At 46.1% G+C, this 23,469-nt stretch overlaps 1 protein-coding gene and 1 pseudogene across 2 annotated transcripts in view; both read right to left on the bottom strand.

Annotated features, from left to right (window-relative positions):
- The window catches only part of CKS (Nucleotide-diphospho-sugar transferases superfamily protein), a 108,635-nt gene that overhangs the window by 52,693 nt on the left and 32,473 nt on the right, over positions 1-23,469 (bottom strand). The gene's annotated exons all lie outside the window — the stretch shown is intronic.
- Positions 1-23,469, bottom strand: part of LOC148018758 (uncharacterized) — a 40,077-nt pseudogene that overhangs the window by 15,450 nt on the left and 1,158 nt on the right.

Here is a 23,469-nt window from a genome sequence, read left to right as displayed (position 1 = left end):
AGTGCCTCCTTTCATGTCACCCCTCATTGTGAGTGGTTCTCTGCCTATATAGGGGGTCGATATGGTGTTGTCCATCTTGGGGACAACTATGCATGTGAGATTGCAGGTATTGGCAGTGTGCAGTTACAGTTTCAGCATGGCTCTATCTTTACACTTCAACATGTACGGCATATACCTCAGCTCAAGAAGAGCTTGATTAGCACAGGGCAGCTAGATGATGATGGTTTTCATACCTTTGGTGATGGAAAATGGAAGATTTGTAAGAGATCAAGAGTGATTGCCAGAGGTTGCAAGAGTGATACTTTGTATCCAATTCATGTATCTAGCGTGCGTGACCACGTTGTTGCCGTGACCGAGCAACCAAGCGTTTCTTTGTGGCATAGCCAATTGGGACACATGAGTCAAACAGGAATGAAAGTGCTCTCTCGTTTGGGTTACCTGCCTTGTCTTTGTTATGCTGATTTTGAGTATTGTGATCATTGTATTTATGGCAAACATGCACAGACGTCTCACAAAAAGTCTCTTTATTTGAAATCTTCTCATCTAGAGTTAATACATTCGGATGTATGTCAAACGCCAGGATTATCTTTAGGGGGAAAGAAATATTTTTTCACATTTGTCGATGATGCTACACGAAAAGTATGGGTTTATCCTATTCCTAGCAAGGATGAAGTGCTTGATAAGTTTAAACAATTCTTGGCATTGGCTGAAAATCAGACAGATAAGACACTTAAGTGTATTGCTCCGACAATGGTGAGGAATATGTGTCCAAGGTCTTTCAAGCATTTTGTGACAGCAAAGGATAAAGAGGGAGCTCACTCCCCCTCATAATCCGCCCCAAAATGGAGTTACAGAGCGTATGAATTGGACCATACAAGATAAGGTCCGTACGATGCTGTCTTGTGTTGCATTACCCCATGGTTTTTGGGCAAAGACTGTTGTGACAGCCGTTCACTTAATTAATCAGTCACCAAACAAGTCTTTGGGGGGGGGAGTTCCCCAAGAAGCGTGGTCGGGCAAGCCACCTTCATATGCTCGTCTGAAAGTGTTTGGCTGTGAGGCTTTTGTGCACATTCGTAAAGAAAAACGCAGCAAACTGGAGCCAAAGTCCTGTAAATGCATTTTCCTAAGATATGGTGACAAGGGTAAAATGGGGTATAGATTGTGGGATCCCGAGAAAAGGAAAGTAGTACGCAACAATGACGTTATCTTCCGAGAAGATCGCATACAAAAACAGCCTGAAAAGACTGAGGAGGTCCGTAGGATTGTATTCCGGAATGAAATACCTTTTGGACAGCAAAATGTGCCCACTGTACAGCAACAAATACCTACTATAAATGAACCTGTAAATGCTGGAAATGATGCTGGAAATGATCAGCCAGCTATTGCCCATGAAAATGAGCCATTATATGTGCAAGAATAGCCAGGACAGCAAGCTGTTAATGCTGATTTGAAGGCTGAAATGCAAGGACAGAATGCTGAAAATGGAAATTTGCAGGAACAGCCAGCAAACAATGACCATTGGGTTAGGAGATCGTCTAGGGCTACTAGACAACCTGACAAGTTTGTTCCTCATGCAATTAATGTGGCTGATTATGTCATGTTGACAGATTGTGGTGAACCGTCTTACTTCAAGGAAGCAATGGACAGACAGGACAGTACAAAATGGTAAAAAGCCATGCTGTCAGAGATGGAATCTCTTCAAAAAAATGACACTTGGGACTTGGTGCAGTTGCCTGAAGGGCAAAAAACCCTTCCATGCAAATGGATTTACAAGATGAAGGTCACTTCTGGTTCCTCAGCAAAATACAAAGAAAGATTGGTTGCAAAGGGGTACAAGCAAGAGCATGGAATTGACTTTGATGAGATTTTTTCTCTTGTAGTAAAGATGACTACATTAAGAACCATTTTGGGCTTGGTTGCAGTTGAGGATATGGAGCTCATACACATGGATGTAAAGATTGCATTTTTACATGGTGATCTGCATGAAGACATATATATACAACAACTTAAAGGGTTTGTTGAACAAGGAAAGGAAAAAATGGTATGTAAACTCAAAAGAAGTTTGTATGGGCTGAAATAAGCACCAAGAGAATGGTATCATAAGTTTGATACATTCATGCAGTCCCAAGGCTTTCATAGAAGTCAAGTGGATCACTGCTTGTACACCAAGAAGGCAGCAGATGGCAGCCTGATTATCTTGGTTTTGTATGTTGATGACATGCTGATTGCTGGTAGGGATACTCATGCCTTGGATTCATTGAAGCAAAGTCCTCATGGTAGCTTTGACATGAAGGATCTTGGTGATGCAAATCACATTCTTGGCATGCGAATACTCAAAGATAGATCGAAAGGCTTACTCTATCTATCTCAGCAAGAGTATATCTCCAAAGTTTTACGGCGTTTCAATATGGAGGGGGGGAAAACGATTGGGGTTCCATTGCCTCCATATGCGAAACTTAGTGCAAAGGATAGCCCTACATCTGATGATGAGAAAGCTGAAATGGCCAAGATACCATATGCTTCAGCTATTGGCAGTTTGATGTATGCTATGGTTGCTACACGTCCTGACATTGCCTTTGCAGTGGGAGTGGTTAGCAGATACATGGCAACCCTTGGCAAGAAGCATTGGGATGCAGTGAAAGGTATTATGAGATATCTCAAAGGCACAAAGGAGTTGTGCATCTGCTTTGGAAAGCAAAAGGCATCTATTGTTGGCTTTACAGATGCAGACTATACTGGTCATGTGGACTGCAAGAAGTCCACTTATGGGTATGTGTTTACTTTCACAGGAGGAGCAGTCTCTCGGATCTCCAGGCTACAAAAGTGTGTTGCATTGTCTACTACAGAGGCAAAGTATGTAGCTGCCAATGAGGCATGCAAGGAGGCTTTATGGCTCTTACGTCTACTGGGAGAGCTTGGCATCACAGAGTTACTTATTCTCCATTGTGATAGTCAGAGTACTATCATACTAGCACGGAATCCCGTCTTTCATGCAAAGACAAAGCAAATACAAGTGAAGTACCACTTCATTAGAAATGTACTTGACACCAAGAGCATTGAGCTTGTCAAAGTGTATACAGATGATAACCTTGCAAACCTTCTCACAAAGGGTCTTCCAGCAGAGCGGTTTGCTCATTGCCGACAGATGATGGGAGTTGGATAGATATATGTATTTCAGCTTTGTACATACCTAGAATTAGCTGATTCTTTTCTCCTCTTAAGGCACATTGCCTTTAGGTGGGAGGTTATTAGGAATAAAGACCTCGTGCCTTTTAAATATGCTCGGGTGTGAACACACTCTTAGCACTTGTGCTTACACATATATATCTATCTAAAAACCTAAAGATACACACTCGTCATTGTACCTACAAACGGGTTCACTCTCTACTCTGCTCTCTCTCACTCTCTCTGTCTCTCACTGCGCGTAACGACAGTTTGTCTCGATCTCCGTGCCTAAACTATAGATATCAAACCATTGAAGGATTGACTAAGGGTGGACCTACCTAAAGAGGAGATTTCAACATGACACAAGGCTGCATTTTCAGCATTCACTCAAGGGCGAGCAAGAGGGCTGCGCATCAGGCCAAGGATGAGGCAAGCGTAGGCGTGCGAGAAATGAGCAAAGTTACTAAAGCTGCTGATTTTTGTTGTTGAAGAAGAAAAAGGGCTGTGTTTTGGGCCTTCAAGTGCAGATTTTACCTTTTCATCGCCTTCGACGAGTGGAGTGTGTTTTGGGCCTTCAAGTGCAGCTTTTACCTTTTCATCGCCTCCGACGGGTGGAGTGGGATGAGCAAAGAAGAGCCCTAGCATGCTACATTAACACAATTTGAGGGGGCTGCTTTTTGTATTTTGTACAGGCATTTTAGGTGAAGATGTCTTTTGAGGCCAAAACAAAGTTTCACGTGATCATTTATGATGCTTGCCATTTTGGAGTCCTAAGATGGCAGAGCTTGTTATTGAGGCTATCCATCGTCCTTCTTCGAGAGACAGGTCCAAACTCTCTATAAGTGATAAGTTGGAGTTGGCAAAGGCTCAGGCGCATTGGCACAAACTAAATGCTCGCATCCACTTGTTTTTATTTCTCTCATGCACTACAGCTATGATCTCCCATATGGAGCATTTGACAGTGGCTAGGGAGCTATGGTTGGAGCTTGATCAAATGTATAATCGCACGATCGTCATGAAACGAGTTTCTTTGGAAATGCAGATGAGGGCCAAGAGTGTCAACAAGTTATCTTCTTTTTTGAAGCTGAAGTGGGAGGCTTTCTCCAACTTCACAAATTGATTACTCTTTGAGGAGAACCGATCAAACCGGAAATTGAAGACCCTACGATCGGATAAGAGCGGAGAATTTGTTTCTAATGAGCTTGCTCGTTTTTGTGTAGATCATGGTATCCACCAACAGTTTGCCAACACAAACACCCCTCAAGAGAATGGCATATTGGAGAGGAAGAGTCGCAGTGTGATCGAGATGGCACGCACCATGATGGAGCATAGACAGACACCTCAGTGTCTATGGGTTGAGGCTATGGCTACTGCAATCCATTCTTAATCGATCTCCTACTTCCGCTGTTGTCGAGATGACACCTTATGAGTCGTATTTTGGATCTAAGCTGGATGTCTCTTATTACAAGGTTTTTGGGTATGACGCCTATGTTCACATTCCGAAAACACAACGTGACAAATTTGAAGCAACTTCCAAAAGACAAGTGTTTGTGGGCTACAACTCACAATCTCAAGGTTATCGATTGCATAATCCCGTTAAGCGGGATGTCTACATGAGTTGTGATGTTCGGTTCATGGAAGTTCTAGCCTCAAAGGGGGGTGAGAAGCACCCCATTCTTGGAGATCCAAAAGATAGTTGGGTGCCAGCGACTATCCCTTTGGAGCCTAGCCTCGGATTCTTCTTCGGATGAGGAGCTTAGTTCACCACTAGACTCTCCAATTGAGCCCCAACAGACAGTGGACATTCCAAAGACTTCAGCAAATGGAGAGCAACGAGAAGAGATCCAACCTCCTCCTCGTTGGGCATGTGATACTCTTCATGACGCATGGATTGAGGGGGTCCCCAAGGAGTGGTAGCCACAAGATGGCCCGTGGCATTCTCAAAAGAACCAAGTACATTACACCAACCTTGTGTACACTAATTATTGTTTGATGACTCATGCCATGCAAGATTGGGAGCCCAGCTCCGTGAAGGAGGCTTTACAGCATGAACATTGGCGATGAGCGATGGAGCAAGAGTTGGAGTCGATTAAGAGGAACAACATTTGGTACCTTGTGTCTAAGCCTTCTCATAAAAAAGCAATTGAAATCAAATGAATCTTTAAGACCAAGTACCGTAGTGATGACACCTTGGACAAGCACAAGGCTCGCCTTGTTGCTAAAGGTTTTGCATAACGCCCATGCATTGATTTCCATGATACTTTTGCCCCTACAACTCGGATGGCTACTATTCATGCAGTTCTTGTCTTCACTAGCCATAGGAGATGGCCGGACTATCAGCTAGATGTGAAGTTTGCCTTCTTGAAAGGGGAGTTGAAGGAGAAGATCTATGTTGAGCAACCTCCAAGCTTTGGTTCTTCTGATGGTAAGGTGTACATGGTGAGAAAGGCCCTCTATGGCCTTAAGCAGGCTCCTCATGCTTGGAATGAGAAGATTGACTCGTTCCTCCAAGAGAGATTCGGGTATCGGCGTTCCAAGGCTGACAGCTCTATGTGCACACTTCAGATGGAGGTCGTGTGCTATTTGTTCTTTATATGGACGACTTGATTGTGATAGGTGACCTTGCTCAAATGATCGAGCAAACAAAGGCAGCACTTCATGAGAAGTTTGAGATGACGGATATGGGACTTCTTCACTTCTTCCTAGGTCATGAGATCTATTAGACTCCAAGAGGGATCTTTATCTCCCAACAACGGTACGTGCAAGAGCTCTTGAAGTACGAGATGAAGCGATACAAGTCTATTACGACCCCTATGGATCCGAACTTGAAGGCCACAGCTCATTCCAATTCTCCTTTGGCAAATACTACCCGTTACAAGCAGTTGGTTGGCTCCTTGATCTAGCTTCTCAATACTCATATTGACTTATGTTATGCTGTAGGTGTGCTGGTAGGGTTCATGAGTAAACCCAAGATGGTGCATTGGCAAGCTGCTCAGAGAATTTTGTGGTTCCTTCAAGGGACCCTTGATCTCGGGATCTATTATCCAACAGGTACAAGTGATGTAGGCTTGGTACTTACAAGATGGAGTGATTTAGATTGAGCTGGCGATGTGGATAATTAGAGGTCCACGACACGATATTGTTTTATCTTGGGCCGGTGTTGTTTCATGAAGCAACAAGAAGCAGCCCACGGTTGCCTTATCTTTGACTGAGGCGGAGTATCGAGCGGCATCTTCTACCACATGTGAGACAATGTGGCTTTGCAAGTTATTGAAGGAGCTTGGCTGCCAGTCCTATTGTTCTTCAATGCAACAATAAGAGTTGCCTTGAGTGTGGAAGACTGAAAATGCATATGTAGATTGATAAGGATGATGAGCTATCATATCACATATAGTGAGCCAATATGCAACAAAAGCACCAAGGTAATCTACAAGAGCCAAGCAACTATGGCAAAGGTAATCTCTCTCTCTCTCTCTCTCTCTCTCTCTCTCTACGGAAAAGATGGTGAGATATGCCATTTGGAGGTTGAAGAATGGTAGAGCACATGATCAAGATGGCCTTGTGGCAGAGCATTTTACACATGCATGTTATGCACTGGCCCCTATCTTGGCCAACCTCTTCAATAGAGCCATATGTGAGGGGTTTCCAATAAGTTGGTATGACTACACAATAGTGCCGATTTTTAAGAGTGGAGATCTATTGGTCACTAACAACTACCGCACTATTATGATTGGCCATATGCTAGCAAAGATATATGCATCGATTGTGGAGCATGAGTTAAGTTGGTGGGCTAAAACAAAGAAAATATGGTTTACAGGACAAGCAGGCTTCCGCCATGGATACAATACGCTAGGCCATATATTCACGCTAAGGCCCTTGATTGAGAAGGGACAATCACGGAGGCAAAAAGTCTATTGTTGTGTTGTGGACCTCCACAAAGCCTTTGATATTGTGCCACGTGCAAGACTCATGCAAAGGTTGCGAGCCATTGGGATCCCAGAGGATATGCAATGGTGTATTTATGCATTGTATGAAACTGTGACAGGGAGAGTACCAGTGCCTAGAGGCACAACAAACTCAGTGTCTAGCACAGTGAGTGTAAAGCAAGGTTGTCCCCTCTCTCCTTTGCAGTTTGGACAGTACATTGACGAGATTTTTGATTGCATGCAAAGATGGGGTGGTATGGGAGCCAGCTTGCCTGGGGTATTGATACCAATTTTGTTATATGCTGATGATATGGTGCTTATCTCAAATTCACCACAGGGACTACAACGGCATCTAGATTCATTGCATGTGTTCTGTGAAGATAAAGGTCTCAAGGTTAATCTTGGAAAGACTAAAATTATGGTCTTTAACACCTCAGCAACTTGGGTGACGCGCTCAAAGCACCACGTTATGTATGACATTCAGCCTGTGGAAATGGTTAGTCAATATGTATACCTTGGAGTCACTTTCAAAGGGCCACAATTTTCACGGAAGGAGAGACTTCAGAGGCTAGGCTTGCACGGGCATATGCGTACTCTAGAGTGGCAGTGTGCACACATACAATTTCAAGAGCCTCATACCAAATTGTGGCTTTTTGACACTTTAGTTATGCCCACACTACTCTACGGGGCAGCTATTTGGGGCCCAAACCTTTATCATACTAGATGGATGCCACTTATGGACTGTGATGGACCGGAAGCACAACATTATGATGGCTAGGAACACATGGAAAGACTGCTGGTCATGATGATAGCACGTATGATAAGGGCAAAAGCCTTAGTACCACAAGAGATCATCTGCGCAGAATTGGGCACTGCGCCCATGGTAGTTGAGGCATTATTCCAAACAATTACTTTCCTCCAAAGGATATGGCAGCTCCCTAGAGACTGATATCCTAGACTAGCTCTAGTGTCTTCAAGACAGCTTGCAGCAGAGGGAGATAGACAGTGTTGGTATGCACATATGAGCATGTGGCTGAACTTAGATAGATGGCATGAGTACAAATAGACTGCCACCATTCAATTACAGCCTTGACTGTCCTACTTTGAGCCTCAATTGTGCAGAGCTGAATAGTGTGATCAGAGCAAACATCACTAGAGTGGAGACAGAAAGGACTTGGTCCAAGGCCCCTTTCCCATTAGGCACGAAAATGGCACAATACCAATGTCACTTCTTGCAGCTTTCTCATGATAGTTTCATAGTGAGGCCGAGATACATGCATGCTCAACTTCCCCACGGACTTCGAGTTGCTATTGGTCAAATTCGCACCTCATCGCATTAGCTGATGATTGAGATAGGTCGATGGAGATATATTGCAGCCAATGAGAGGATGTGCCAGCTTTGCGGATGGGAGCCAGAAACAGAGGAGCACTACATTTGTAGATGTACTATATACTATGACATCCGAGGCCGCTATCATTGCCTCTTTAAGGAGGGCTTTGGACCACTAAGACAGGTGATGGACTATGAGGACCAAAGATGTTTGGGCCTTTTCTTATTGGAGCTCCAGCGACGCAAAGCATTATTCTTATGGGATAGGAGGCAACCCCAACATCATCCACCCCTCCAGAGAGCAATTACAAACTTCTTCAATGTAGCTGAACCCCCAACCGCTACCACCCCGAACACTACATCTCCTACTGATAGGCGAGGTCAAGGTACAACATCATGCGGAATCATAGTTGACAAAGCTACAGTGTTTAGCAGAGCACGACGCCCTAGAGTACCTACTCAACAACATAGGTGTGCCCATATGCATCACATTCACATCACAATTGCTCATTACAAAGGCAGATTGGCGATCTGACTCAGTCGAAGCTAGTTGGTAGAGTCTTGGTGGATTCCATAGACTAAGGGGAAGATACTCTACACTCTTTTTAATCTTGTTAAACTTAGTTTTTCCAGCTTTTTTAGTTTCCATACTTCTCATTCCAATCTATTATGTAGACCTACACATAAATTTTATATCTTATTCTCTGATGAGAGATGATGATAGTAGTTGTATTGGTTATGGTCTCATAGGCCACTTAGCTTGGTAGTAGACATCATCTCGTTATTTATAACGGGATGGCACGATGGCCATATTCAGGAGATCTTACATGCTTCCCACATGGGGGGGGCGAGAGTATTGTAGATTATTTGCTCGGACCAATCGATGGGATGCATACTATCGAGTCCTTCGGCCTTGGGAGACTTCCACTCGGTGCCGATCACACCTTTCTCAGTTTCTCACTCCTCACCTCATTACCATCACCACCCGCAGATATCATACCCCTCATGCATACTACCATACACTTCACTCATGAGCTCTCACATGTTTACTCACAGCATCTGGAGGAGCACATCACGTCACTTGATCCATACGCACCCCTTGATACACTGACCACTGATATCACACGCATTCTGCATGATTCTGCTACACTCAGTTTTCCACATCACACATACACGCACCCCCCTCGGACCGGTACCATGCCACAGGACAGGTGGTATAATGATGAGTGCAGAGATCTACGTCGACAGCTACACGATTTGGAGGCCAGAGGAGAGATCACACACAGACAAGCGCAGAGACGCATGCACCGCTTGACCCGCCGTAAAAAGCGGGAATGGGAGGAGGAGAGATATTGGGATATATACCACCTTCTTATGAGCAGAGATTGTGCAGAGGCATGGAGGCAGATCAGAGAACCACGCTCACCCACACCGATACATGACCCTGCAGTATGGCATGGATACGCACAAAGTTTATATCATGTACCCACACAGCCGCTGATATCCACACCATGTACACCGAGACCAGATATTTCATCCTTCTTCACCACTAGTATAGTGAAACATGCTATCTCACGGTTACAGCATGGCCGCGCTCGAGACCGGTTTGATCTTCAGGCAGAGCATATTATATATGGCAGAGACACATTGGCCCCACTCATTGCTCACCTCTTCAACCGTACATTGTCTGAGGGGTTCCCTAACTCGTGGACAGAGCACACCATTGTACCTATCCACAAGTCAGGGGATCCTATGGATCCTAACACATATAGGACCATCATGATTGGGCCAGTTTTGGCCAAACTTTATGGCACGGTGATGGAGGAGGAGCTCAGCACGCTGGCAGAGAGAGAGTGCATGCGCACACCCGGACAGGCAGGGTTCAGACGGGCATTTTCTACCATAGACCACATCTTCACTCTCCGTTGTCTGATCGACCAGATACGAGTGAAGAAACAGAGATTGTACTGTTGCTTTGTGGATTTCCGCAAAGCCTTTGACATGGTTCCGAGAGAGAGGCTTTTCAGACGCCTACTTGATCTGGGGGTGGATGATGACATGATGTGGGGTATTTATGCACTATATGAGCGGGTTACTGGCAGTGTTAGATGTCCGGGAGGTATATCAGATCCCCTTGTGAGCACCATTGGTGTGAAACAAGGATGCCCACTCTCACCGACTCTATTTGGGCTATACATTGATGAGATAGCAGAGTTTATTCAACAGCGAGCCGGTGGAGGTATAGATCTCAGCGGAGCCACAGTTCATATCTTACTATATGCAGATGACATTGTGTTGGTGTCAGACTCAGCTCAGGGATTACAGCAGTATTTATTAGCATTGGATGATTTTTGCATAAAGAGAGACATGACAGTGAACCTTGGTAAAACCAAGGTTCTTATATTCCATACATCAGCTCAGATACGCAGACAGATTATTTTCATGGCAGCAGGAGGGAGTATTGAGGTCACTGGATCATATGTATATTTGGGAGTCACCTTTACAGCAGCTTCAGGGACTTTCTCGATGACACAGGTAGCTCGTGACCGCCTCACTAGAGGATACTCAGCATTGGCTCTTATGGAGCGACAGTGTCATCAGGCACATTTCCAGGAGCCCCGCACCAAGGGGTGGCTCTTTGATACTCTAGTCACTCCAGCACTGATGTATGGAGCAGCTATATGGGGGCCAGGCCTTGCCGATTATGTATGGACATTGATGGAGAGACCTTAGGTGATCATGATATCTAGATTGATTCGCAGCAAGGCCTCAGTCCCACATGACATTGTGCGAGCAGAGCTTGCCACACCGCCCATGCTAGTCAAGGCATTATTTCAGACAATCTGCTTCCTACACAGATTTCAGGATATGGACAGAGATCGCATTGCATACAAAGCATATATGGCATCTCAGGAGATGGCTCGAGCGGGGGATACCACATCATGGTATGCACAGACTAGAGCTTGGTTTGACAGACATGGGCTGGCCATTGATAGACTCCCACCTCTTCTATATGATACTCAGGCTCCCACTTACACCCTCTCTCTCTCTAAGAGGAACAGAGTCATCAGACAGGAGATATGGCATATTTATATATAGAGGACATGGGTCAGCCCTGCACAGCCACCGCCATCGAAGATGGCACATTATTATACACAATTCTTGAGCATATCAAAGCAGGGATTCATAGAGATTCCAAGATATATGCATATCTATATGCCACATCGATTGAGAGTTCTTATTGGACAGCTCAAGGTATCATCACATCAGCTTATAATTGAGAGTGGCAGAGCCAGTGGCATCCCACGGGAGGAGAGGATATGTCCCCTTTGCAGATCAGAGGTGGAGAGTGAGGAGCATTTTGTTCTCAGATGCCCGACATACTCAGAGTTGAGATCTAGATACACATTGAGCAGCTCACTTCAGGGATGTATGATTGATATGGATCAGAGATCATTTGGCTGTTTTCTGGGAGAGGCATGGCACATCAGAGAGCAGAGCACACAGCGGATCCCAGTCAGAGAGGGGCCCACCCAGACGACTATTACACAGTTCTTTCAGACAGACAAAGTGAGAGCTATTGTACCAGCCTCCAGCCAGACCTCCGGGCTCACACTACAGCAGGCTGAGGACCAGCGTACCCGACGCCGCACGAGGATCCGTGGGTTTCGGACCCCACAGCCACACCGACAGGAGATCCGGAGGATTCTTGATCTACATCGACAGCAGACTGAGATCCGACGACACTCGACACATTGGATCTCAAATCTCCAGTTTGCTCTTTCTCCACCGCCGATGTACCACATCCTGCATCCAGGAGGGATCACCTACTATTAGCGACTTCGATGACTGCTACTACATCCCAGGATAGTATATCTCCCTGCATCTGTTACATATACACATCGCACCACTCTATCACAGCCGACAGTTGTTCCCCTATCACAGCCGACATTTGTTCCCCCTTTTGTAGCCATTATCTGGAGTACCAGAGCTACATACGCACATATACATACACGACACTTATCACACTCACAGCACCGTATTTTCAGTTTCCAGTTTTTAGCTTTTCATTCAACACTTTTATTTTGGATAGCTGGACCTTATCAATTGTATCACAGTTTGTCTCATAGGCCAGTTTTGGTCTTTAGAAGACGTTAATATAACTCTCTCTCTCTCTCTTTCTCTCTCTCTCTCTCTCTCTCTCTCTCTCTCTCTCTCTCTCTCTCTCTCCACAGACACCGATGACACCTTCATAGGCGGCCTTTTAGAGACATCAATAGATCTCTCTCTCTCTCTCTCTCTCTCTCTCTCTCTCTCTCTCTCTCTCTCTCCACAGACACCGATGACACCTTCATAGGCGGCCTTTTAGAGACATCAATAGATCTCTCTCTCTCTCTCTCTCTCTCTCTCTCTCTCTCTCCGGAACTGCAAAAAGAAATGGATATTTTAAAAAAGGATATGCACACCTACGCAAGTGTGGTGGAAGGCACCCAAAAGAAAATGGAGAATGTTGAGAATACCGTCAAAGAAAATGCAGAATGGATAGATGTGGCAAAAAATAACAAAGGAATGCATGGCAACAAAGTGGAAGTTATGAATGCCACCTTGGAAGAAGAGGCAAAAAGACGAGCACGCGCACTCCACGTAAGAGTGGTTGGACTAGATGAGAAAAGCTCCCCAATTGAAGATGCTACAGCTCTTGCCACCAAAATTGGGGCTACAGATGTACCCATCATTGGGGCTTGGCGAGTCGGAAAAGCTGACACAAAAACAAAAGTCCTCATCTTGAAGTTTGGAGACTTGGAAAAGAAGAGAGCCTTCCTCTCCAAGAGGATCGCTCTGAAAGGAGAAAAGATCTACCTAAATGAAAACCTCACCCCAGCCCAATTAGCCCACAGGAGGGAAAATATGCCACGTGTTCTAGAGGCACGGAAAGCAGGTAAATGGGCTGTATACAGAGATGGAAGAGTCATCATCACAGAGAAAAGGACGGCATGACGGTGTGCGGCCTATAAGACCTTGAAGTTCACACTATGGAATTGCAATGGCTCCCTTAAGACAGATGCAGGTTATTTTGAGGATACTAGATGCACGAGAACTAGCCACCTCTACAAATTACTAGACCGGATAATTGGCATGGATATGCTTGCACACTCTATGATATTCCTGGCCAAGAGCCTATGCCACTCCCCTCAACCTCAAGACCAGCAAATTGCAGATTTTTCACAGAAAAAAAAGTGAGGAATGCCATATGAAAACTGAAAAATGGAAGAGCCCAAGATCATGATGGTTTAGTGGCTGAACATTTCACGCATGCCTGTGATATTCTAGCACCAATGCTGGCTCACATCTTTAATAGGGCAATTTGTGAGGGATTTCCAACCTGTTGGTCAGACCATATTATTGTGCCTCTCTTTAAGAGTGGAAACCCCACGCTACCTAGTAACTACCGAACTATCATGATTGAGCTGGCCAAGATATATGGCTCTATCGTGGAACAAGCATTGATTGAATGGGCCGAGATGCATGGCCTGAGATCAAAAGGCCAGGCTGGCTTCAGGAGGGGACATACAACTCTAGACCATATCTTTACATTGAGCGCAATCATCGAAGAAGGCAAGGCATTCAAGAAAAAGATCTATTGTTGTTTTGTGGACTTCCGCAAGGCCTTTGACACAGTGCCACGTGCTAGACTCATGAGAAGAATGCAAAACATTGATGTGCCCGTAGAGATACAGTGGAGTATCTATGCCTTGTATGAGACGGTGACAGGCAGAGTACGAACACCTGAGGGCATCTCAAATACAGTCAATAGCACCATTGGGGTGAAACAAGGCTGTCCACTTTCACCGACACTATTTGGGCTGTATATAGATGAAATTTCAGAATATGTGGATAGGACTGGTGGGGCCGGAGCCAGCCTAGCTAGAGTGCTGATACCATTACTGCTTTATGCCGATGATATTGTACTTATATCTAACTCACCTGAGGGACTAAATAGACACTTGGATGCATTATCAGCCTTTTGCAAAGATAGAGATCTTAAGGTGAACCTTGGGAAAACTAAAGTTATGGTATTTAACACTTCAGCTGCTTGGGTGACAAGAGCTGAGCACCAGTTAACTTTTGATGGAGAGCCAATGGAGATGGTTAGGCAGTATGTCTATTTGGGGGTCACATTGAAGGGACCACAGTTCTCTTGGAGAGAGACATCAAAGGCTCGTTTGGCAAAAGCATATGCAGCCTTAGGTGCATTGGAGAGGCAATGTGCTCACATACAATTTCATGAGCCGCGCACCAAACTGTGGCTTTTTGACACCCTGGTTACACCCACACTCCTATATGGAGCAGCTATTTGGAATCCAAGTCTCTTTCACACGAGGAGACAACCTTTGGGAGACCAGGATGGACCAGAGAAGGAATACTATGACGGATGGGAGCATATGGAAAGACCACTGGTCATGATGATCTCACGTATGATACGAGCGAAGAACTCGACCCCACATGAGATTATCAGAGCTGAGTTGGAAGCATCACCCATGGTGGCTGAGGCCTTGGTCTAGGCAGTGACTTTCATACATAGACTATGGGAGCTCCCACAAGACAGATACCCACGGCTAGCCCTGGCCTCTTCTAGACAACTAGCAGCAGACGGTGACAGACACTGTTGGTATGCTCAAATGAGTACATGGATGAGTCTACATGGGCTGCAGATTGACAGACTACCCCCCTTTGACTATAGCCTGGATTGCCCTTCACTTGACCTAAGCCGATCAAAGCTAAACCATGTGATCAGAGCAGACATACTGAAGTTAGATACGGAGAAGACCTGGATCCGACCCCCCTCCCCCCATGGCACGAGGATGGCACACTACCAGACCTACTTCCTTCAAGTATATGAGGATGGTTTCATCACCCGACCCAATTACATGGACACACAGTTGCCTCATGGACTACGCACAATTATTGGTCAGATCTGCACCTCATCCCACCACCTGAGGATTGAGACAAGCAGATGGGAGGGTATACAGACAGAAGAACGCATATGCCCACTATGCGATAGAGAGTCAGAGACAGAGGAACACTACATCTGCCGATGCACTGTATATTATGACATGCAAGGTAGATACCACTGCCTATTTTGAGAGGGTTTTGGACCCTTGAGACGGATCATGCAGTTTGAGGATCAGAGATGCTTGGGATTTTTCCTCTTGGAGCTCCAGAGGCACAGAGCAACAATTCTACGGAGTAGGAGGCCCCCACAGCTCGGCTCACATAGACAGAGAGCAGTCACTGACTTTTTCACTGATACACGACAGAGTATGGCAGATACCACTACTACTGCCACACAGCTTACAGGAGTACATCATCATTGGACCTCATCTTCTGTAGGTGTCCCTTTGGATAGAGCAGTGGCTCTTAGCCGGTCTAGGCGCCCACGTCCACCCAGACGAAGGCCTAGACATCCACACCACAGACAAATTAAAGCCATCATTGAGTGCCACAGGAGACAGATGCCGAGACACCTCAGCCATACAGAGATACACCTCCCTAGAGAACTGTTAGCGATTCAGATCCTGGTCAGTCGGACTGACCAGTCGGACTGCCACGTGGCAGTCCGACCTGGTACAGTACAGTCAGCTGCATTTAATGCAGCCGACCTGCCTATTTGGTGCGCCCAGATTCTAGCTATTTATAGCCGAGTTTTCAGCAATCTGCCCACACACTTCTGTACGCAGATTCCAGGCTGGAGATACGTGCAGACTCTGTCTCTATTCGCAGATTTCAGACAGGAGATCGTGCAGACTGCAGCGGACTTCGAGGTGAACAGCAGGTTGCATCGTCGAGGTGGAGACACGCAGTCCAGCGCACTGCGCCCGTGTATATATCTGCATATCTTTGTATACAGCAGATCTTCATCTTCCACTGTCTCTTTCTCTCTCCTCTCTCTGCGTTCTCTCTCTTTCAGTCTTACGCTTCCGCACCGCTGCACTCTGACATGGTATCAAAGCAGTGTAGAAGGGCTGGCTGAGTGGAGAATCAACCTGAAGAGGAGTTTCCATCGCAACACAAGGCTGAGTTTTCAATGTTTGAGGGCAAGCAGGAGGGCTGCGCCTCGGAACAAGGCTGAAGCGAGCGTGGGCGCGCGGGAAAGGAGTCCAGGTGGTGGATTTGCTGCTGTTTACTGCTGTCTAACGAGGTGGAAGTTTGAGTTTTCAGCTTTCAAGTGCAGGTTTTGCTTTTTCATTGCCTCCGGCGAGTGAAGCAGTTTTGGGACGCAGAAGATCCCTAGCAAGCTGCGTTTTCACAGTCAGAGGGGGCTGCTTTTGCGTTTGTGGAGGCATTACAGGTGAAGATGTCTACAGAGATTGACTTGGAGTTCCAGACGATCATGGACCGGAAGGTGCCTGTCTTACCGGCTCTTCCCGTAGATCAGAAGCTCGATGGCGACAATTACCGCATTTGGCGCGTGATGATGTTGGCCATCCTTGAGTCCTACGATTTGGCGGAGATTGTAAAGGAGGAGTTCGACCGGCCCTCGGTGAGAGATGAGTCCAAACTCTCTTCGGATGCTCGTGCGGAGTTGGCCAAGGCACTGTCTCACTGGGACAAACTGAATGCCAGGATTCGTTCCTTTCTCTTTCTGTCTTGTACTACAGCCGTGATAGCCCACATCGAGCACTTGACGATGGCTCGGGAGATATGGCTGGAGCTTGATCAGATGTATAACCGGATGACCCTTATGAAGCGGGTTTCTTTGGAGGTACAGATGCAGACCTTGTCCGTGAACAATTCTTCGTTGCAGGAGCACATCAACAAGCTTAGACAGCTTCAGATGCAAGTTCAGAATGCGGGGAAGCCGATTTCCTCCGAAGACATGGCGATCACACTCTTGTCCCAGTTGCCGCCACGATTCGGTGCTTTCTACTCCACCCTTATTGCTTCGGGACGAGAGTCTACCCTTCGGTGGGAAGAGTTGGTTCCTATGGTCTTGGACCAAGAGGAACAACTGAATGGACAGAATGCTTCCAAGTCGGAGGCACTGACAGGTCAAGCCTCTCAGAAGAAGGGGAAGGACCAAAAGAAGAAGAAGGGGGATAACAAGTCAAAGAAGAACAAGAACAAGAACAAAGAATCCACATGACATATTTGTGGAAAGCCCGGCCATTGGAAGAAGGATTGCCCTGACAAAGACAAGAAGAACACCAACAAGAAGGACACGAAGGATTCTGGAGCGGTGGCTGCACCCTCATCAGCTGCGTTTCTTCATCTAGCTGTCATTGAAGACTTTACACCGAATGCTTCTGATGCTGCGATGACAGCTCCCCAGGCTCGAGAGTGGATAGTAGACAGTGGTGCCTCCCGGCACATGACTCCTTCATCAGATGGTGTTGCCCGATTGCGACCTTCGCGTGGGCAGATTCTCATTGGAGATAGCTCTTCGGTGTCTATTGCAGGACGGGGTGAGATGCAGCTTATTCCAGATGGACGTGGTGATACCCATACCTCAGAGGTCTTGCATGTACCAGGTTTAGGGTATCATCTATTGTCAGTTCATAAGATTTGTTCCCTTGGACTTTTGGTGGAGTTTGACAGTGATTCGATGTGAGTCCTTGATCGTGGGTCAAGGAAGGTTCTCTCATCAGGATATGAGGAGAACGGCATCTACAAATTGAAGTCTTCTACTGCCCTCTCTACTCTTCTTCTTACCTCTCAGACACAGTCAGAGCTATGGCATGCTCGATTTGGTCACCTTAACTATGATTATCTTCGGAGGGTGTCACGTGGACAGCTTGTTCGAGGGTTGCCAGACATAGTGGTGAGCCAGCAGCCATGTGTCTCCTACATTCGTGGGTAACAGCATAGGGATGCAATTCCCAACAACGCTTCGCGGCGGTCTACTTCACCGATGAAGCTTATATCTACAGATCTTTGTGGCCCTATGAGGAACGAGTCCTTGAGAGGAAGCTTGTACTTCATGTTGATTACAGATGACTACAGCAAGATGACATGGGCCTATTTCTTGGCATTAAAGTCAGAAGCTTTCTCCCACTTCAAGGATTGGCTTCTCTTTGAGGAGAACCGATCAATACGGAGATTGAAAACCTTGCGATCCGACAAGGGTGGTGAATTTGTCTCTAATGAGTTTGCTCGTTTTTGTGCAAATAAGGGCATTCACCAGGAGTTTGCTAACACCAACACTCCTCAAGAAAATGGCATTATTGAACGGAAGAACCTAAGTGTGATCGAGATGGCGTGCACCATGATGGAGCACCGACAGACACCTCAGTTTCTGTGGGCCGAGGCTGTGGCTACTGCCATCCACATCCTTAACTGATCCCCCACTTCGGCCGTTGATGGAATGACACCCTTTGAGGCTTACTTTGGAACTAAGCCCGATGTTTCTTATTTTAGGATCTTTGAGCGTGATGCCTATGTTCACATTCCCAAGGCTCATCGTGATCAATTTAAAGCAGCTTCCCGAAGACAGGTGTTTGTTGGCTACAACTCTCAGTCCCAAGGCTATCATCTGTATGATCCCGTCAAGCGGGATGTGTACACCAGTCGAGTTGTGCGGTTTGTGGAGGTTCCGGCCATAGCAGCGGGTGAGGAGCATCCCATTCTTGGAGATCCAGGGGAGAGTTGGGCTCCTGCAACAGTTCCTTTGGAGCCCACGCCTTTTGATTCCGATTCTATTTCTGATACAGAGTCTATTGTTCCACCGGTCACCCCGATGAGTTACCATCGGTGGATATCCCAGAGTCTTCAGCTGCTGGAGAGAGACGAGGAGAGGTCTGCCCTCCTCCTCTTTGGGCCCGTGACACACTCCGTGATTCAAGGATCGAGGGGGTCCCTGAGGAGTGGGGACCGCAGGATGGTCCGCGGCGATCACGGAGGCACCAAGCACATTATATAGAGCCTGTTTGCTCTAACTATTGTTTGATGACCCGTGTTATACAGGATCGAGAGCCCACCTCCGTGAAGGAGGCTTTACAGTCCGCACCATGGAAGAAAGATATGGAAGCCGAGTTGGAGGCTATTGAGAGGAATGGCACTTGGTATCTCGTGCCTCGCCCCCCGAATAAGAAGGTGATTGGCATCAAATGGGTCTTCAAGACCAAGTACCTTAGCGATGGTTCTTTGGACAAGCACAAGGCTCGCCTTGTTGCTAAAGGTTTTGCACAGCGCCCAGGGATTGATTGTCATGACACTTTTGCCCCCACTGCTCGTATGGCGACTATTCGAGCTGTTCTTGCCTTAGCTGGCCATAGGAGATGGCCTTCTACCAGTTGGATGTGAAGTCGGCCTTCCTCAATGGTGATTTGAAGGAGGAGATCTATGTAGAGCAGCCTCCTGGCTTTGGATCTTCAGATGGGAAAGTCTACAGATTGAAGAAAGCCGTGTATGGCCTCAAACAGGTTCCGCGTGCATGAAACGAGAAGATTGACTCGTTCCTACAGTCACGGTTGGGCTATCGGCGTTCTAAGGCCGATCCACAGCTTTATGTACACACTTCCGAGGCTGGTTGTGTGCTTTTTGTGTTATATATTGATGATTTGATTGTCACAGGTGATCATGCACAGAAGGTCAAAGAGATGAAGGCAGCTTTATATCAAACGTTCGAGATGACGGACTTGGGTCTACTCCATTTCTTCTTGGGCCATGAGATTTATCAGTCTCAGAGGGGGATCTTCATCTCTCAGCAGAGATATGTAAGCTCTTGGTTTCTTTTGCGATGGAGGATTGTCGAACCCTTTCTACTCCTATGGATCCGAACTGGAAGGCCACTTCCCATTCAGCTTCTCCCATGGCGGATGCTTCCCGCTATCGTCAGTTGATTGGATCATTGATTTGGCTCCTCAACACTCGTATTGATCTTTGTTTTGCTGTTGGGCTCTTGGCGGGGTTCATGAGTGAACCTCAGACGGTGCATTGGCAGGCTACCCAAAGAATACTTCAGTATTTGAGGGGAACATCTGATTTAGGTATTCATTATCCAGCAGGCACAGTTGGTTCAGATCTTGTACTTGCAGGTTGGAGCGACTTAGATTGGGCTGGTGATGTGGACCACAGGCGGTCTACTATAGGTTATTGTTTTACCTTGGGTGCCGGTGTTATCTCATGGAGTAGCAAGAAGCAGCCCACGGTAGCCCTTTCGTCTACTGAGGCGGAGTATCGGGCCGTGTCTTCCACCACATGTGAGGCTGTGTTGGAATGCGCGGGCAGTGGAAGCGTGAAGATTTGCAGCAGAGGAAGTGAGCAGGTGAGTGTGAGTAAGAGTGACGAATCGATTTTGGGTGTACCAACAATGTGTTGGTACACAAAGAATAAAATGTATTTATACTTAGGGCCCGTAAGGGTGCATTCACATGTACAACATAACAATACACGTGTAAAATACACGGAGGTGAATAAAGGACCTTTACATCCCAACAACCTCCCACTTAAAGGTCCAGAGTGAACCTTTAACCAACTCCCGCTAGTCGTATGCAATGCTCATGCTGAGCCTTTCCTAGACTTTTAGTGAGAACATCTGCAGGGTTGTCCTGTGTTTTGATCTTGGTCAATGTGATTAGACCATCCTCCAAAATCTGTCTAATAAAGTGATATCGCACATCAATATGCTTTGTGCGTGAATGATACATGGCATTTTTAGCCAGATACACAGCACTCTGGCTATCACATCCCAACACTGGAGTACTCATAGACATGCCGAGATCCTCTGCGAGTCTGCTCAACCATATAGCTTCCTTAGAAGCTTCAGTAGCCGATATGTATTCAGCTTCAGTAGTACTCAGTGCTACGATGTTCTGCAACCTGGAGCACCAAGAGACGGCCCCTCCAACAACTGTAAAGACATACCCGCTAGTGGACCTGCGAGTGTCTAAGTCACCTGCCATGTCTGCATCACAATAACCCTGCAGATTAAGTGCACCCTGTCCATAGCAAATACACTTTCTTTGTGTACCCTTCAGATATCTAAGAATACACTTAACAGCCTCCCAATGTGGTTTGCCAGGATTTGACATAAACCTGCTGACAACTCCCACTGCATGAGCAATGTCTGGACAAGTAGCCACCATAGCATACATAAGAGAGCCACAAGCTGATGCATAAGAGACTCCCTTCATAGCATTGGCTTCCATGTCATCTTTTGGGCTGTTGGCTTTACTAAGCTTAAGGTATGGAGGTAAGGGTACTCCGAGAGGCTTAGCTTCAGCCATGTTAAATCTGGCCAGTACCTTTTCAACGTACTTTTCTTAAGATAAGAACAGCAATTTCTGCATTCTATCCCTACGAATCCTCATGCCCAATATATGCTCTGCATTCCCCAAATCTTTCATGGAAAAAGCTGATTTCAGCTGATCTTTGAGGGCATCCAAGCTAGTCTTTCTCTTCCCAGCTAGCAACATATCATCCACATATAAAACAAGTATGATAGGGCTGCCATCTGTATCCTTTTTTATATACAAACAATGATCTGCATGGCTGCGTGTAAACCCATGAGAGAGCATAAAAGTGTCAAACTTTTTGTACCACTGCCGTGGTGCTTGTTTCAGCCCATATAAGCTGCGTTTTAGTTTACATACCAACTGCTCTTTTCCAGGAACTACAAAACCCTCGGGCTGTTTCATGTAGATCTCCTCATCAATGTCACCATGTAGAAAAGCTGTTTTCACATCCATTTGGTACAGGCACACGTAGTGTGGTCATCTTCACGACAAGTGAGAAGACCTCCTGGAAGTCAATCCCTTCCTTCTGTGCATACCCTTTGGCAACCAATCTTGCCTTGTACTTGGGTTTCCCATCAACTGTCTTTACTTTGTAAACCCATTTGTTTGGAAGAGGCTTTCTTCCTTTGGGCAACGACACAAGATCCCAAGTATCATTAGCATACAGAGATTTCATCTCTTCCTGCATAGCTAGCTCCCACTTATTGCTAAATTTGCATGACTTAGCCTCTTTATATGTCAGAGGCTCACCCTCATCAATAAGCATCACATAATGCAAAGAGGGGTCATACCTATGTGGCTGCCTTCTTAAGCGTGTAGACCTGCGTACCCAATGATCTATATTCTCAGGAATCGGATCTACATCTGGAGGCATGTTATTTTCAGCATTTATTGGCTGCTGTAAGCCATTTTCAGCATGCTGTTCATGCTGTACAGCACCTTCATTTTCATTTCCAGCACCTGCATTTTCATAATCAGCAAGTCTATCTTGCTGTCCATGACCTCCCTGTGCTTCTATTTGCTGTCCATCATCATCTGGCTCAAAGATAACCGGCTGATCATCAGTTTCAGCCTGTGGTACAGCACCATGAGGCTCATCATTTGAAGTAATAGGTGGCTGCGAATTCTGAAATTTCACCTTTTTCATGTCTTCATCTGAGGCTAAAGTACTTTTCAGCAACTTTGCCTCATTAAACACAACGTTACGGCTGCAAACAATTTTCTTGGACTGAGGTAGCCACACTCTATAGCCAAATTCACCCTCATCACCATAGCCCATGAAAATGCCTTTGGTGGATTTCGGATCAAGTTTATTCCTCAGCTCATCTCTAACATGCACAAAAGCATCACAGCCAAATATTTGTAAATGGTCATATGAGGCCGGTTTGCCAGACCAAACCTCCTCAAGGATGCCATTATTTAAGGACCTGTTTGGAGAGCGGTTGCAAATGTGAACCGCGGTTTTAAGTGCCTCTCCCCAAAATTCATGAGGGAGATTAGCAGTGGACAGCATGCACCGCACTCTCTCACATAGGGTCCTATTGTATCTTTCAACCACACCATTTGAAGAAGGGCTGTAAGGGGCTGTAAGCTCCCTCTTGATCCCATGCAAGTCACAAAAGGACTTAAATTCATTAGATGTGAACTCACCCCCATTATCAGTTCTCAAGCATTTCAACTTTCTACCTGTCTGAGTGATCACGAATGCATGAAAAGTTTTAAAAACAGCAAACACTTCACTTTTCTTTTTCAACAAATAAACCCAAATCTTCCTGGAACAATCATCAATAAAAGAGGCAAAGTATGCAGC

Source organism: Lygodium microphyllum, chromosome 20 (genome assembly GCF_053477565.2).
Source record: "Lygodium microphyllum isolate KBCC chromosome 20, Lygodium_microphyllum_v1.1.10, whole genome shotgun sequence".
In the NCBI taxonomy this organism is placed as follows: domain Eukaryota; kingdom Viridiplantae; phylum Streptophyta; class Polypodiopsida; order Schizaeales; family Lygodiaceae; genus Lygodium; species Lygodium microphyllum.
This window is presented reverse-complemented; position numbering and strand designations above follow the sequence as displayed.